The following is a 16968-nucleotide window of genomic DNA, read 5'->3' as shown; positions in this document are numbered from 1 at the left end:
TCTGATTAGTTATCAATATAAGAAATTTGAAGTGATTGATGTTTGCATGAATTTTACATGCTAATGGTTTAAATATGTTTAATATGTTTATTACATTCATACACACAAAATCAGTTAAATCCAGATCATATGTTTATTCACAATTACAATATCGTCAACACAGTGGAATGTGATTGTGATCATATGCATCAAAAGTTTTGGTCCCTGTTTCATCAGTGTTATTGGATTTACACTAATGTGATAATCAGATATGATGTGTACTTACACTTGGAGTAAGTGTTATGTTCTTTCCAGGACATTAGTAAAGTATGCTAGTTTCCAATGTATGGAGTATACATTGGACTGGACTGATATTGCAACTAAGTTAAGATATTACAAACTTACCGTTATACATATCTTTCCAAGTCAATATCAGTAGTTGATCTTAAGATTAAAAAGAATCTAAATCCTAATATGCTTGGGCTCAACTCAGGAGTGCTATTCATGTTCTTAGATTTATTAGTTAAGCCTACTTTCGGGTCAGGGTGATACGTATATTTCGAGAACATGATAGTATGATTGAGTGGGAGTGCTGAACATAAATATGGAATCTATAGCTTCTACTGGTATATAGAAGTCAAGTGATGATTCCCTTCGAGCTTAGCAAATAGAAGTAAATGGATGAGCTCTTGTTTAACTGACTAATTATTAGATCACTAAACACCATTTACAGGTAGCTAAGTGTTTTAAGGGGCAAAATACATTGAGGGGTGAGAACGGTAAAGAAATCCCATCTCGATGTAAATCATCTATATAGAGGATCTTTAAATCACAATAAGATTATAACAATGGTTAAATGAGATAGTATATTGGTATCGTGAAACATACAATATGCTCTATATAAGTCTGAGAGTGCAATTCTAAGTTCTAAGAGTGGATTCAACGAAGAATTAATAAGTAGGAATTTACTTGGTAAATTTGGTTCACTTATTGGAAGCTCAGCATATAGATCCATGGTCCTCATTCTAGTTGAGAACATTCTGCTTGTAAGACTCATTAATTGATTCGTGATTGATCAATTATAATTCTAAAGTTAGACTATGTCTAATTTTATGAATTTTCACTAAGCAGGGGTGAAATTGTAAGGAAAAGAGTTTTCTAGATTTATTTATTTATTAATAGACTTTATATGTCTAATTAATAATTAAATTAAATGACAATATTATTTAATAATCTATTTTAGTTATTAAATAATTAGTTTTGGCATTTAAAAGGTTAGAATTGGAAAATTAGCGTTTTTGAGAAAATAGAGATAAAATTTGATAAAATTGCAAAATTAAGTGAGGCCCAATAACACCATATGGCTGGCCACTTAAATAGATTTTTCAAATTAATATTTTCATTATTTTAATGCCAAATAAATCTTAACCTAAACCTAGTAGTTGCCTATAAATAGAAAGTGATGGCTCACTCTCATAACATGGTTTCATTAGCTTTCTGACAGAATTTTCTCTCTTCAGAAAAACTGAGCCTTCCCTCACTTTCTACCTTGGTCGAAATACCTCTCTCTCTTTTTCCTTCATCTTTTTGGTGACCCTAGTGAAAGAGTAAGTGCCCACACACAGCAAGCAGTAACTCAATCATAGATTGGAAGACTGTGAAGGATCAAACTTGAAGAAGAAGGACATTCGGGCTCAGATCTTGATTATACTCTGCTACAGAAAGGATTCAAGGGTTAGAGATCTGAGTGGAAGGAGACATTAATTCCGCTGCATCAATGTAAGGTTTTCTTAACTTTATATGTGTTTAATTTATCGTTTTAGAAAGTTCATATTTAGGGTGTTTAAACAACATACTTGTGAGTAGATCTAAGATCCTGGTAAAATAATTCCCAACAACTGGTATCAGAGCCATGGTAATTGATTTATTTACATGAAATTTGGACTTTAAAATGATTGTTTGTATATTCTTTGGATGGTATCATGTTGTATTGAGTGTTATTTGATAATTGATTGATGTTTGTGAAATTTTCGTGAAAAATAATTGTGATTTCGTTTCTGGAATTATTTTTATTGGATAGTATGGAAAAAAATTAAGCAAGTTAGCCTTTTACAGAACTCAATTTGGATTTTATTTGAATTAGTTATGATTTTGTGAAGATTTGGAAAAATCGGGGCTGTGCTGATAGTTTCCTGCGATCGCAAATCTGTCCGTACAGTTTCGAATTTTTTCGTTTTTCTTCGATTTTTCATGCTTTTTCATGTAATTCACTTCCAATTTTTTGTATGGTTTTGTATATATACTATTACTATTCCTAATTCAATTCTAATTATCATTTTGAATTAATTTAATATTTTTTTAATTTAATTCAAGATATTAGTGTAATTTGAATTTGAATAGAATTAGTAACTATCTTCTTGCTTAAAAATCTATCTTATTTTTAAATTTGATTATATCTTATTTTTTTTAAATTTAAGGTCAAATTTTATAAGATATTTATAAAATCTTTTAAGATATTTTAAAATATCTTATCTTTTAAGATATTTTTTAATAATATCTTATCTTTTAAGATTTTTTTTTAAAATCAAATCTTTTTAGATATTTTGACCTTATTTAAATTTAAATAAGATATTTATAATCATGTAATTTTAAATAGATATAAGATATTTTACTAACTTTTAAATTTTGTTATTTTATTTATTCAAATTAAATTTAAAATCTGAAAAACATATTTCTTTTATCTTTTCTAATTTTTATTTTTAAAATAACATTTAATATTTAAAAGTAGTTAGTAAATTTTTGAAATGATATTTAGGTTGGTTGAAACCTAATTTTTCAAAATAGTAGGTTTAATTTTAAATATTTTTTTTTAATAAATTCGAAATTTAAATTTATTTTTTATTTTATTTTCGAAATTATTTAATTTTATTTTTTTTCGAAATTAATTAAAATATTTTTTATTTAATTATTTATTTTTCGAAATTATTTATTTAAAATTAAATAAATCCTACTTCCAACTATCCAGCTAACCTTGTTACAGGAGTATGTGTTTTTAGCTTGTGTGTAAGTTTTAAAAACTTATTATTACTTGATTGCAAATAGCCATGGTTACTTTTTGCCAGATCTAATGATCTGATGGCTCCCTTGGTCAAGTTAATAATTTGTAACAGGTAAATTTTACAATCTTCTTTCATCTGTGTATGACCTAGCAACATGATAGAATCCATCCAAAGTGTGCCTGTGTGAGCCTATATGTTTATTTTGTTTTAATATAGATGCATATAGGTTGTTGCTAAATAAAATGTCACACCATGATAGATTTTATTTAGGTCCATTTAGTTTTTGGACATATTCAATTAATAACAGTTATTTATTTTAAGGTTAAATTCCTCTCTTTTGGGCCTTGTGTGAGAGTTGGGAGCCATAGAAGTGGGTACGACATACTGAACCCAGCACCCCCTCACATGAATTACCCCAATTGTGAAGGCCCATTTGTCTGATTTGAATAACTGTACTAGGTTAATTATATTAGTTTGACCTAATAAAATTGAATTAGCAACATAATTAACTTTTAAAATATATGAAAATTTATTTTTTATTTTAATATTTTAAAGTTAATTTTTAAGAAAAACACTTTTAGTTTAGATATTATTTCTAGATAAACTATTTGTATTTTTCTTGTATTTAATTAAATATAGAATTTTAACTAACTAAGATTCTTTCTGGAGCTTATTTAATTAAATATTCCTATTTAAGTTATAAATTAGTTGTATCAACTGATTTTTCTTATCTAACTTAAATTTGAATATTTGATTTAAATTTTAAATCAAGTTGAGGAATCTTAGGCATTAGTTATTAAAGATTCTTAAGATATTTTTTAAGTTAATATCTTTTCAAATATTAACTTGAAATGGAATATCTAAGATATTTTTTTTTTTGGTTAATATCTTTTCAAATATTAACTTTAAAAAGATATCTTCAAATTAAGTGGTTACAACTTAATTTTGATATTTAATTAAATCTAAATTTGAAATTATTTAAGTTTTAGATTTTTTCTATATAACTTAAATTAGATATTTTTCAAGTTTTTGAAAAGATACTTAGTCAAATAAGATATTTTCTAGATAGTAATTTCTAGACTACTTATTATTTCTAATATTTAAATAGGAAAATTATACTTTGTGAAATTAATTATTTAAATAATTCATTTTGGTACAATTTTATTAAGTATATTTTTCCTAGTATTAAATAGAAATTAATAATTAAGCTTTCTCTACACTTAATTATTATTTCTTGAATTTAATACATTTAATTAAGTTGAAAAATCTAAATATCTAAGTTGATTTTCATCATGATACTTAAATATTTATTGATTTTTCATGACACTTAATTAAATAGAAAATTATTTTTAGGTTGAAATTTAATTTTTCAACTTAAATTTAAATAATTTTCAAAATATATATTTTTTCTTTATTTTATAAATCAATTTCGAAATTTGCATTTTAATTATGCAATATTTTCGAATTTTTTGAAAAATAGATTGAGTTGTAAATTAATTATTTATTTTAATTAATTCTTGGACCAACTCAAGTCAATGATTTAATTGATTAATTTAAAATAAATGAATTTAAAATATATATATTATTAGAAATTGAATTAACTAGTCAAAGAATATCTAGATAGGTGATATTTTTGCTTGAAGTATTTCTTTTCTATTTTTATTATTTTCGAAAATTGTATTTTTATATACTTTAAATTTTCGAACCCAATAAATATATTCTCAAAGGAAATTTTTAAGTTGCTAATTATTTATTTAATTCAACTTAAAATAATTTCCTTAATATTTATCTTTAAGATTATTACTAAGATGGAAATAATTAATTTTATTTCAATCACCATCTAAGTATAATTTTATAAATATTATATTAAATTCTTATTTTTTGAATTTTAATTCTTAATTTAGAATTTAATGAGATTTATTTATTAGAATAATAAAGAAAATACATTTTAAATAATGAGCTTTATTATTATTAAAGATATTCGATCTCCATTGTGGGTTTTACACCGCGTTTGTTTTAGTGAGTAATCCTCCCTAATGGAGGAACGTTCATTAGCAATTTCGTACCGTTTAATCTCGCATGATAAGTGGTTTGTAAGTGTTTTATATGGTATAGATCACCCTAATGGTGGCGACCATATTTGACTTGCAAATTGCGAAACAATGGTAGAAGCTCATGAGATAGAATAGCCTTGACTCTCGCCTAAACGGGACAACGCTGGATTCTGATCTTGATCGAATAAAAGGTTGCTAGAATGTTTAACATTTTAGATGAGCTGACAACTCTATTCAATGGATGATAGCTTTGACTCTCGCCTAAACGGGACACTGATATCAGTTTGTTGAAAACCTTGGAAATTATTTAGGATTGAATTTTTTTTTAAGTATTTTCTCATATCATTCCTACTTGCTATGTGCTTATAATTTCTGAATTGATTTTGTGTGTTAAACCATTATTAATTTCTATTTGTTGATTTCTATTATTTTGTAGTATCCTGTATTGTCAAAATGAATCCCATGTTATCACTGTTGACTGAAAATAAGCTGAATGGATTTAACTTTAATAAATGGAATGAGAACATTAATATTGCTCTCATAGGAGAAAGTGCCTTGTTTGTTTTAACTGAGCCGTCACCTGAAGTGCCTGGGGATAATGCATCCAAAGCTGTGAAAGAAAAGTATGAGCGTTGGCAGAAAGCAAATGACAAAGCTCTATACTTTATGCTTTCTAGCATGGTTGACACCCTCAAAACTCGGTTTTCTAAAACTGAGAAGGCTGCTGAAGTTATGACGAAGTTAAATGAGCTATTCGGTAAGGCATCACTTCAGTCACGCTTTGACGCGACTAAGAAGTACATCAATGCACGGATGGAACCTCATCAAAACGTGCGTGATCATGTTCTCCTCATGTCCAGTTATTTCCAAGAAGCCCAGGATCATGGTGCTGAAATGGACAGTGCTACTCAAGTAAGTCTTATCTTGAATTGCCTGACTCCAGCATTTCTACCATATACATCAAATTATGTCATGAATAAGAAGGAAATTGACTTTCATGAATTAGTCAATGACCTTCAAACTTATGAAAATTTGATTGGAGGACCCAAGAAGAAAGGGAGTAAACCTCATAATCCTGGTAATGGTAATGGGACGATAAAACCTGAAGCAAATGTTGCCTCTGTTTCAAAGCCCAAATCGAAGAAGAAGTGGAAGAACACCAAGAAGCGAACAAAAGCCATGAAAAAGGCTGCTCCTTCTGGTGATGCTACACTTAAAGGAAAGTGTTTCTACTGCAATGAAAAAGGTCATTGGAAACCCCAGTGTCCTAAACTTCTTGCAAAGAAACAAGGTATCTCCTTTTATAAACTTTGAGAGTTTTAGTGAATTGTTATCCAATTGGATTTATGATTATGGACTAAACTTTGTTTATTTGTTTTCTTCTTCTTATAGGCCAAGCTACTTGAACTCAATTGAGTTGGATCAGAAAGCTGGACCAATGGTTAAATCGTCCAGATGAAGATGAAGCTCTTCAATTTTTTGAATTAATTGTTTTAGTTTAAAGACAATTTGGATTTCAAATTTTAGTCAGGGATATTTATCCCTGTTTCTCTCATATTGTTGCAATACTTTTTTTTTTTTAATTAATAAAGTTTCTAATTTTCGAAATTTACTATTGCAATTTATGAGATTGAGCTTCATTTAATTTATCTTCATCAATTATTACCACATTATATTTGTATGTTTGTATGTGTAAATGTTTTTATTATTGATGCAAATTCTATAATATTTACAACTCTTCATAGAGTTATATTATATAAACACTAGAAATTATTTCTTTGTTTATCAATAATTGTTAATTCTCAAACAATTATTAAGAATTTGTTTAATAAAAGGATCTTATGATCTGATAGGGGTGGAGAAAAGTTAAGAAAACTATTCAGTTCAACGATCTTTTATATCTAATGAACTCTGGATAGTATTCAACTCCACATAAACTCTATCACACTAAGAGAATCATGATCTTTACAACCTTTAGGGGTGGATCATAATCTCTATACACTTAGGGGTGGAGGTTATCCACAAGTACCCTATATGTATATTCTTAGGGGTGGAGTCCATTCCACAATTCCCTATGAAACACATATCTTGTTTAAACATGGAAGTAATATAATGAGTCAGCTATTGTCAATATAGATTCTTGATCTTGATTGTATGTTCCATTTTGTTTTTTTTACTGTTTAAGTAAAAGTTTGAAACCTTTGAAAGTTCTTTGTTAAAGTTTCACACTACCTTAATTGAGTGGGAGAATTTTAAAGTTCTATACCCATCTTCATTAGGTTGATAATTGTGATAGGTACTTAAGAACACTACTGAAAAGCAAATCTAACCATTCACATGGATAGGTATAGCTTATCAGAATTATGAGAATAAGATAAAGAACTCTAGTTCAGTCCATTCGAATGACTTGAACCAAGAATTCTTAATCCTCATAAAATTTTATGGTATCTTAATTTCGATTACTTTAATCTCTGGCATGTATTTTTCACTTCAAATACTAGTTTGCTATGTTGATGACTTAGTCTTAAAGTGACAGACTAATACAAAAGTCACAACTAGGTAACTCTCCAAACAATCAGAGGTTAAAAGTATTATTTAACCAGACATCTGCTATTGAGTGGGAGCTATCTGAGATGTAATCAAATAGGGAACATTAGAAGATATTCAAGAAAGATTTATGAAAGTGATCTATATGTCAGATATTAAGGAACTGTGTATCAGTTGTCTTTGTATCTCACCATCTAATTTCGATTTCTATAAGATGGTGCTTACTTTGGGGGTGGAGGAATTCATGCATAATAATTCAAGCTCTACCAGAGAAGAACTATAACTTGGTCTATTCGAAAATACCAGAAAGTTATATCACTGAAGAAAAGTCTACACTGTATTATCTCAATTACATATTTTAAAATATGAGAGATATGTCTTCTGTTTATCCAGATGTACTTTTAAAATAGTAAAGATTTCAGTATCCCTTGATGAGTAAAACATATAGTAAAGGATGTTTCATAAGAGTATTTATGAACTAGTTTCCAGAAGTTTGGGTGGATTCAAATATACTACACTTGATCTGAAGATCAAGATATCAAATTGACCTATTTGCACAGTTTGTTTTATATTAGTGCAAGTGGGAGTTTGTTGGGTTTTATGCCCTAAATAAAACTCTTTACAATCTGATTAGTTATCAATATAAGAAATTTGAAGTGATTGATGTTTGCATGAATTTTACATGCTAATGGTTTAATATGTTTAATATGTTTATTACATTCATACACACAAAATCAGTTAAATCCAGATCATATGTTTATTCACAATTACAGTATCGTCAACACAGTGGAATGTGATTGTGATCATATGCATCAAAAGTTTTGGTCCCTGTTTCATCAGTGTTATTGGATTTACACTAATGTGATAATTATCAGCGATGATGTGTACTTACACTTGGAGTAAGTGTTATGTTCTTTCCAGGACATTAGTAAAGTATGCTAGTTTCGAATGTATGGAGTATACATTGGACTGGACCGATATTGCAACTAAGTTAAGATATTACAAACTTACCGTTATACATATCTTTCCAAGTCAATAGCAGTAGTTGATCTTAAGATTAAAAAGAATCTAAATCCTGATATGCTTGGGCTCAACTCAGGAGTGCTATTCATGTTCTTAGATTTATTAGTTAAGCCTACTTTCGGGTCAGGGTGATACGTATATTTCGAGAACATGATAGTATGATTGAGTGGGAGTGCTGAACATAAATATGGAATCTATAGCTTCTACTGGTGTAGAGAAGTCAAGTGATGATTCCCTTCGAGCTTAGCAAATAGAAGTAAATGGATGAGCTCTTGTTTAACTGACTAATTATTAGATCACTAAACACCATTTACAGGTAGCTAAGTGTTTTAAGGGGCAAAATACATTGAGGGGTGAGAACGGTAAAGAAATCCCATCTCGATGTAAATCATCTATATAGAGGATCTTTAAATCACAATAAGATTATAACAATGGTTAAATGAGATAGTATATTGGTATCGTGAAACATACAATATGCTCTATATAAGTCTGAGAGTGCAATTCTAAGTTCTAAGAGTGGATTCAACGAAGAATTAATAAGTAGGAATTTACTTGGTAAATTTGGTTCACTTATTGGAAGCTCAGCATATAGATCCATGGTCCCCATTCTAGTTGAGAACATTCTTCTTGTAAGACTCATTAATTGATTCGTGATTGATCAATTATAATTCTAAAGTTAGACTATGTCTAATTTTATGAATTTTCACTAAGCAGGGGTGAAATTGTAAGGAAAAGAGTTTTCTAAGTTTATTTATTTATTAATAGACTTTATATGTCTAATTAATAATTAAATTAAATGACAATATTATTTAATAATCTATTTTAGTTATTAAATAATTAGTTTTGGCATTTAAAAGGTTAGAATTGGAAAATTGGAGTTTTTGAGAAAATAGAGATAAAATTTGATAAAATTGCAAAATTAAGTGAGGCCCAATAACACCATATGGCCGGCCACTTAAATAGATTTTTCAAATTAATATTTGCATTATTTTAATGCCAAATAAATCCTAACCTAAACCTAGTAGTTTCCTAAATAGAAAGTGATGGCTCACTCTCATAACATGGTTTCATTAGCTTTCTGACAGAATTTTCTCTCTTCAGAAAAACTGAGCCTTCCCTCACTTTCTACCTTGGTCGAAATACCTCTCTCTCTTTTTCCTTCATCTTTTTCGTGACCCTAGTGAAAGAGTAAGTGCCCACACACAGCAAGCAGTAACTCAATCATAGATTGGAAGACTGTGAAGGATCAAACTTGAAGAAGAAGGACATTCGGGCTCATATCTTGATTATACTCTGCTACAGAAAGGATTCAAGGGTTAGAGATCTGAGTGGAAGGAGACATTAATTCCGCTGCATCAATGTAAGGTTTTCTTAACTTTATATGTGTTTAATTTATCGTTTTAGAAAGTTCATATTTAGGGTGTTTAAACAACATACTTGTGAGTAGATCTAAGATCCTGGTAAAATAATTCCCAACAACTGGTATCAGAGCCATGGTAATTGATTTACTTACATGAAATTTGGACTTTAAAATGATTGTTTGTATATTCTTTGGATGGTATCATGTTGTATTGAGTGTTATTTGATAATTGATTGATGTTTGTGAAATTTTCGTGAAAAATAATTGTGATTTCGTTTCTGGAATTATTTTTATTGGATAGTATGGAAAAAAATTAAGCAAGTTAGCCTTTTACAGAACTCAATTTGGATTTTATTTGAATTAGTTATGATTTTTTGAAGATTTGGAAAAATCGGGGTTGTGCTGATAGTTTCCTGCGATCGCAAATCTGTCCGTACAGTTTCGAATTTTTTTGTTTTTCTTCGATTTTTCATGCTTTTTCATGTAATTAACTTCCAATTTTTTGTATGGTTTTGTATATATACTATTACTATTCCTAATTCAATTCTAATTATCATTTTGAATTAATTTAATATTTTTTTAATTTAATTCAATATATTAGTGTAATTTGAATTTGAATAGAATTAGTAACTATCTTCTTGCTTAAAAATCTATCTTATTTTTAAATTTGATTATATCTTATTTTTTTAAATTTAAGGTCAAATTTTATAAGATATTTATAAAATCTTTTAAGATATTTTAAAATATCTTATCTTTTAAGATTTTTTTTTTAAAATCAAATCTTTTTTAGATATTTTGACCTTATTCAAATTTAAATAAGATATTTATAATCATGTAATTTTAAATAGATATAAGATATTTTACTAACTTTTAAATTTTGTTATTTTATTTATTCAAATTAAATTTAAAATCTGAAAAGATATTTCTTTTATCTTTTCTAATTTTTATTTAATTTTTATTTTTAAAATAACATTTAATATTTAAAAGTAGTTAGTAAATTTTTGAAATGATATTTAGGTTGGTTGAAACCTAATTTTTCAAAATAGTAGGTTTAATTCTAAATATTTTTTTTTTAATAAATTCGAAATTTAAATTAATTTTTTATTTTATTTTCGAAATTATTTAATTTTTTTTTAATTTTATTTTTTTTCGAAATTAATTAAAATATTTTTTATTTAATTATTTATTTTTCGAAATTATTTATTTAAAATTAAATAAATCCTACTTCTAACTATCCAGCTAACCTTGTTGCAGGAGTATGTGTTTTTAGCTTGTGTGTAAGTTTTAAAAACTTATTATTACTTGATTGCAAATAGCCATGGTTACTTTTTGCCAGATCTAATGATCTGATGGCTCCCTTGGTCAAGTTAATAATTTGTAACAGGTAAATTTTACAATCTTCTTTCATCTGTGTATGACCTAGCAACATGATAGGATCCATCCAAAGTGTGCCTGTGTGAGCCTATATGTTTATTTTGTTTTAATATAGATGCATATAGGTTGTTGCTAAATAAAATGTCACACCATGATAGATTTTATTTAGGTCCATTTAGTTTTTGGACCTATTCAATTAATAACAGTTATTTATTTTAAGGTTAAATTCCTCTCTTTTGGGCCTTGTGTGAGAGTTGGGAGCCATAGAAGTGGGTACGACATACTGAACCCAGCACCCCCTCACATGAATTACCCCAATTGTGAAGGCCCATTTGTCTGATTTGAATAACTGTACTAGGTTAATTATATTAGTTTGACCTAATAAAATTGAATTAGCAACATAATTAACTTTTAAAATATATGAAAATTTATTTTTTATTTTAATATTTTAAAGTTAATTTTTAAGAAAAACACTTTTAGTTTAGATATTATTTCTAGATAAACTATTTGTAGTTTTCTTATATTTAATTAAATATAGAATTTTAACTAACTAAGATTCTTTCTGGAGCTTATTTAATTAAATATTCCTATTTAAGTTATAAATTAGTTGTATCAACTGATTTTTCTTATCTAACTTAAATTTGAATATTTGATTTAAATTAAATAAAGCCATTTATGGGCTTAAGCAAATACCAAGAACCTGGTTTGACAAGCTCAAAAATCAGTTGTTGCAGTGGGGTTTTCACAACAGTAAGTCTGATACCAACATGTTCTTCACTAAAAAAGCTTCTCATTATTTTCATATAAGTTGATGATATTCTCATCGTAGGAGAAGAACCATCCCAAGTTCAACACATAATCTATGCTCTACATAACCAGTTTGCACTCAAAATTCTAGGAACTGTCAAGTACTTCCTAGGCTTCAAAGTCACCAGGGATGGCCAAAACATTTATCTCAATCAAAAGAAGTACATTTGAGACTTATTACAGAAAACTAAACTTAGTGACTCCGAGCCCCAGCCAACTCCCATGTGTTCCACAATAAAGATGTAATCTTAAACAGGAACTCCAATGCAAAATCCAACAATGTATAGAAGTTTGACAATGATTAGACCCGATGTAGCATTCATTATTAATAAATTGAGTCAGCTTCTTCAGGCTCCTACTTCAGAACATTGTAGTGCTTGCAAGAGAACACTAAGGTATTTAGCAGGGAGATTGGACACTGGTTTAGTCTTCACACCAGCTTCCAAAATGGAGTTGCAGACTGATGCTGATTGGGTAGGTTGTCATGATGATAAGAAGTCCATATCAGGATACTGTATTTTCCTTGGAGGTAACTTGGTAAGTTGGTGCTCCTAGAAACAAACATTGGTTGTCCGATCAAGCACTGAATCTGAATATAGGGCCCTTGCTCTGGCCACCTTTGAACTGGTTTGGATTCAATCTCTGTTCATTGAACTCAAAATACCAATTCTTCAGTGTCCAATCTTGTGGTGTGATAATTTGGGAGCTGATTCTTTGGCTTCCAAGCCAATATTTCATGCAAGAACCAAGCATATTGACATAGATCTTTATTTTGTTCGAGATAAAGTTCTTTCCAACCAACTAGATGTAAGATATCTGGACGCTATGAATCAAATAGCTGATATATTTACTTGTATCTTCATTCCACTTCCTCAAAGACAAGTTAGCACGTGGTCTAAACCAGTACAACTTGAGGGGATGATAGAGTAACAGAAATAGACTGTTACAAAGATTAGTTATTTATTTGTTAGTTTACTAAAGTAACAAACTTATAATAGTACTTATTTATTTATAAATACAAGCTTGGCCAATCAGTTTTTGATTGAGCAAAATGAGAGAGAGAGAGAGAGAGAGAGAGAGAGAGAGAGAGAGAGAGAGAGAGAGAGAGAGAGAGAGAGAGAGAGAGAGAGAGATGGAGAAGATCAGTTTGCTAATAATTAAGTCCATGGCCAATTAAAAAGGAATTTTTACAAAAAAATACTAGATTTTATACAAAAGTTTACAATTTTACCATCACACGATTGTTTTACAAAAATACTATCTTTTTATAAAATAATCGTAAAACAATAAAATAGAACAATTAAACAACAGTAGAACAACTAAAAAACAACCGTGGAACAACCGTAAGAACTTAACACAATACACAGTCTAAAATTTACAGTTTTACACAGTATTTTTAAAGATAATTCCAACTCACAGTAAAAAAAATAAAAAAAGTTAAAAATTTAAGTATATGGTCTAAAAACTCCAATTAAAACTGACAAAAAAATAATAATATATATCATTTTAATTTTGTCATAAAAACTAATTATTTCATATAATTACAAATATTTTTTTTTTAAAAAAAATCTTTATTTATTTTTCACGTATTCATGTTTTTTCACAGTACGTACCTTCCTCCTAATATTGCGACTTACATATAACCTATTCTTAATTAATATCTAATTATATATTTATATATATCTCTTTTATCAACAGTTAAAATATATATGAGATCTGACGGCTCTAAATCCTTAATATACCAAGGTCCACCGCTTAATTAATTAATCATTTATGTGGTTTAATTTAATAAAAGTAAAAGATTTACCTCTTTATATTAACATATAAAATAAAATGAAATGTAATATTAATTCCTAAATCTTAATTTACCAAATTATATTCCGTAGTGCCTATATATATAAACCCACTAAAGAGAAACAAATAACTATAATTAATGGCTGGAAATAATAGCATTGTTATTTTTGTGAGTGTTTTCAGTTGGGTTTCATGGCAGGGACGATTTGAGTGAGTGGGATTTTGTAATTAATTTTATAATTAGTTTTTATTTGTAAAACTTATAATTTATTTTTCAATTTAAAATAATTTTTAAATTAATATAGTATGTAGACCAATGTAGGTAGACCACGTGTACAATAATGCACACGTGGAAATGCCATTTGATTACATTTTGAGTGACATGCATAGTAATAGTAGTTGACCTAGCAGTTGGTCATAGGCAAATAAGGCACTGAGATAATAAGAAGTTGGATTTTGCTAACAATATTTTGGTTTAAGGAGTTTTTACCGTCAAAATTTAGATTTTAGAAATTAATTGCTAGCGAAGTGACTATTGAAGTTTTGGTGCAATTTACTCATAATAATATTACATAAACATACATTCTTTAATAGAGTGTTGTCTTTCTTTTGTTTCATTATGATTATTAATTTTTTTATTTTGAGATTTTTATCCATTTTTCTTTTTGTTTGTTAACGGTTATAAGTACCTTTCAAATATTATGGTCCTGGCATCATATTTATGAAAATCTGAATGAAATAAAAAATCTTCTATAATTATTTTTAAAAATAAAAGAAATCCAAATTTACATAATTATTGAAAATAAAAATAAAAAAATATGCATTATTTTTTTTTTTTTTAAAAAAAAAGATTGAAATCCAAATTAACATAATTATTGAAATTAACAACAAATTATGTGAAAAAGAAAATTTGAAAAAAAAAATATTAAATATAAATTTTTAAAATAATTATAATTTTTATTTAATATTAGAGTACATTTATAATTTTATGAGTGCATATAAATGTGTCCTAAAGTTCACAGGGTTTTTGTTTATTTTTCTAAGTATTTATTTTATTTTATGTTTGTGTTAATTTTTAATATTTTTTTACTCTATTTTCATAAATTTCTAAAAATAATCTACAATGTATATTTTATAACTTTCCGTATAATTAAAGATATTTACAAAATATTAGATTTTTTTGTGATATATTTTAAAATATCTTTTTTAATATATGGAAGTATTATACGTAGTAGACCAATTTCTCATAATATATATTCTAATTTTTTGAACAATGGTTATGATTTCGTATAAATATCTCTTTTCCTAATAATCCTATATAACCTAATTATAAATAACAGTAATTAACAGTAATGGCTGGAAAAAAATAATAGCAATTTTTGCGATGAAGTTTTAGAATTTCATAACCCTTTTCATGATTGATGAGATGAGAAAAGGGTTACGAAATTCTGAAACTTGGTAACAAAAATTAATTGGAGACCTCTACAACCGGACTTCCGAAAAGGCCAACTCGTACTCAAGCTCAAAGCAACAAGGTACGTACTCTGTTTATTTGATGACAAGGTCAGGCCTGGTTTGAAAGCTCAATCTTAAAGTTCTCGATTTGGATGGCAAACAAGGCCATCGGGAGTGGCTGGTAATTAATAATAAAATCATGCACCAAAATATTCAATTCAATTGTTTATTTTATGTGATTCAAAATTGCTTATATATATAGATGTTTCGTTTTTATTTTCTTGGGCAATTAAAGCACCCTCATCTTGTAAACTTGATCGGTTATTGTTGCGAAGATGAACATAGGCTTATTGTCTATGAATTCATGCCTCGGGGAAGCTTAGACAACCATATTTTCAAAGGTGAAATATCTTTTCCCTTTTTCTCTTTCGTATTTTTATTTATTATTATTATTATTATTATTATTATTATTATTATTATTATCGATCTCATGATTCATAAATTAATAATAATATTATTAATGTGTGTATATTGGTGACAAAATTTCAGGTCATGTGACAGCTATGAGCGATGTATTTAGTTATGGAGTGGTTCTGTTGGGTCCAATATTATACCTGACTTTCATATATATTGATATAAATATTAGGGATTTTTTCATTAATATACAATATAGGTAAATTAATTACAATTATAACGTTAATGTGGCATAGCAACACAAATACCGTCCTCCCCATTATGAATGCCGTCAATTCACCCAGGCGAGCGTGCACCGCATCCAACAAATAATTTCATTTTATTTTTCTTTTTTGTAAATATAAAGTTTTCACTAAAATCTAAAAACATTTTCTGTTTTGCTTTTTTTTTTTTTGTTTGAGCGTCTTTCTTTTTTATTTTTTTTTTATTGCTAAATTTCTTTCTTTTTTATTCACTTATATACATAGATCTATATTATTAGAAAATTCTATAATGTACTGATGCTATCTCTATGTGTTTTAGTATCGTAAATAATTTTTAGTCAATTTTTTTTCTTATGGTAATGTATATTATAGTTATTTAAGACAACCTGCAAAATTTAAAAAAATTCGGAAAAGTTTAACACGCCGAAAAACAGGGTTCAAACAGTACCTTTTGTTTATGTTGTTCCCACTGAATTAGGAAGAGAGGAAAAAGTTGATCATGATGATGAAGATGTGGTACTTATGAGTAGTAGAAGTAATAATAATAATGGAGATAATAATAGTTACCAAAGAGAGGAAAAGAGCAAGAGTCGACGTCGTTATTGTTACAAGTGTTCTGTTTTTATCTTTCCCAAAGTTTGTTATAGGTTAGTTATTAGATATTTTCTGTTTCTTGTTCTGTTAGTTTTTCTCCTGGTTTTTAGGTTGTAAAACTCTGCTATATAAATATCAGAGAACACTTGATCAGTTTGATTGATCAAGCATTTCATTTCATTACAGTCCTGTTTCCTAAACTAACTGTTCAAGAACATTTTCAAAGCTGATGACTATTGCCCAAG

At 27.8% G+C, this 16968-nt stretch overlaps 1 long non-coding RNA gene across 1 annotated transcript in view; it reads left to right on the top strand.

The window, feature by feature from the left end:
* The window catches only part of LOC133037871 (uncharacterized), a 33748-nt gene extending 17428 nt beyond the window's left edge, over positions 1 to 16320 (top strand). Inside the window, exons 2-3 of the long non-coding RNA XR_009687856.1 lie at positions 15533 to 15853; positions 16002 to 16320. This is a non-coding gene — a long non-coding RNA (uncharacterized LOC133037871). The remainder of the gene's footprint in view (positions 1 to 15532; positions 15854 to 16001) is intronic.
* Positions 16321 to 16968: the final 648 nt, after the last annotated feature.

The sequence above is a fragment of the Cannabis sativa genome, chromosome 5 (assembly GCF_029168945.1).
Source record: "Cannabis sativa cultivar Pink pepper isolate KNU-18-1 chromosome 5, ASM2916894v1, whole genome shotgun sequence".
NCBI lineage: Eukaryota > Viridiplantae > Streptophyta > Magnoliopsida > Rosales > Cannabaceae > Cannabis > Cannabis sativa.
The sequence above is the reverse complement of the archived record's forward strand: the minus strand, read 5'-3'. Positions and strand labels throughout refer to the sequence as shown.